We start from the raw sequence: 1,520 nt of genomic DNA on the forward strand, positions 1-1,520 counted from the left end.
TCGGTAAAATGGTTTTCTCCTTTTGATTATCTCCGTTTATTTAATCGTGTGCTGGGCAATAAAGACAGAGGTGCAAGGATTGAAACCTCTCTCTTCTAAGCATTTTGTTGTTTTTAATTATATGTTTTTAACGCTTTAAGTTAAAATTATATTTTTTTTACCAGATGAACGTCGTCTCACAGTAAAAAGCAAAGTGGCGCAGCGGAAGCGTGCTGGGCCCATAACCCAGAAGTCCGAGGATCGAAACCTCGCTCTGCTAATCGTCGTTTGTTTTTGTTTTTTGTTTTTTCATTTTACAACAAATCAATACTTTAAAACTTATATCATTTTCCGAAATTAAATGCGTTTCGATTATTTAATAACATCAAACTTTGAGAACACAAGAAATATCATGATTTCTTGTCGGTTACCCTGTTTTCGATGTTTTCTGCAACTGCAATCAAAAGCTACAAAAAGGATGTATAAGCCACTCCCGTGTGGTCTAGTGGTTAGGATTCGTGGTTTTCACCCACGCGGCCCGGGTTCGATTCCCGGCACGGGAAAGCATTTTTTTAGGTATTCTCACTTACGATCGAATGAAGTATTACGGTGTCGTTAGATGTATAATCACCACTAAAGGGTGGTGCGTTAAACTTGAATATATTACAATGTGTCACTTAATTACTGTAAAATTGATACTAATAAAATATAATTAATACAAACTTTAAAATAACTAAAACAAAACTGAGAAATTAGGTAATGAAATTAAAATTAAATAACGCTTTAAGTTAAAATTATAATATTTTTTACCAGATGAACCTCATCTCACAGTGAAAAGCAGAGTGGCGCAGCGGAAGCGTGCTGGGCCCATAACCCAGAGGTCCGAGGATCGAAACCTCGCTCTGCTAATCGTTGTTTGTTTTTTCATTTTACAACAAATCCATACTTTTAAAATTATATCATTTTCCGAAAGTAAATGCGTTTCGATTATTTCTCAAACTTTGAGAACACAAGAAATATCATGATTTCTTGTCGGTTACCCTGTTTTCGTCGTTTTCTGCAACTGCAATCAAAAGCTACAAAAAGTATGCATAAGCCAATCCCGTATCCTACAGTAAGAATTCCTACTGTCCTACAGTAGGAATCCGAACAAGATCAGCAAGGTTGTCCGATTCCAAAATTTTAAATAAATCTGCAATCACCGATCATGCTACACAGCTAAATCATATTCCAAATTGGGACATAAAAATATTACAGTAAGGGGAACATTTGTAAACAGAGATTCAACATCAAAAGATACAAAACGGTAACCTAAATTATATAAATTATTTGGTATAGCTTTAATGCGGTCAGCAGCATCAAAAGAATCTTTAAGGACAAAGTCATTAACCGTTAGAGGGCCTAATAAGTTTCTAGAGCCCACAGATTGTGTACTCCTGATAAACTTCAAATAGAGCTTAGTAACATCAGGAAGTCTATGTCTTGGAATGGGTACCCTTTAAAAGTTGTTAATAATGTACTTAAGAAATTAAATGAACCTA

General features: G+C 35.1%; 3 non-coding genes across 3 annotated transcripts; all 3 read left to right on the top strand.

Annotated features, from left to right (window-relative positions):
* Positions 1-187: 187 nt before the first annotated feature.
* Positions 188-259, top strand: Trnam-cau. The gene has a single exon. It is a non-coding gene; the product is annotated as a tRNA-Met (tRNA).
* A 211-nt stretch (positions 260-470) lies between these two features.
* On the top strand, positions 471-542 carry Trnae-uuc. The gene has a single exon. It is a non-coding gene; the product is annotated as a tRNA-Glu (tRNA).
* A 273-nt stretch (positions 543-815) lies between these two features.
* Trnam-cau lies at positions 816-887 on the top strand. Its single transcript has one exon. It is a non-coding gene; the product is annotated as a tRNA-Met (tRNA).
* The last annotated feature ends 633 nt before the right edge of the window (positions 888-1,520 follow it).

Source organism: Anneissia japonica, unplaced genomic scaffold (assembly GCF_011630105.1).
Source record: "Anneissia japonica isolate Jap-2015-1 unplaced genomic scaffold, ASM1163010v1 scaffold121182_len1520_cov131, whole genome shotgun sequence".
Classification (NCBI taxonomy): Eukaryota; Metazoa; Echinodermata; class Crinoidea; order Comatulida; family Comatulidae; genus Anneissia; species Anneissia japonica.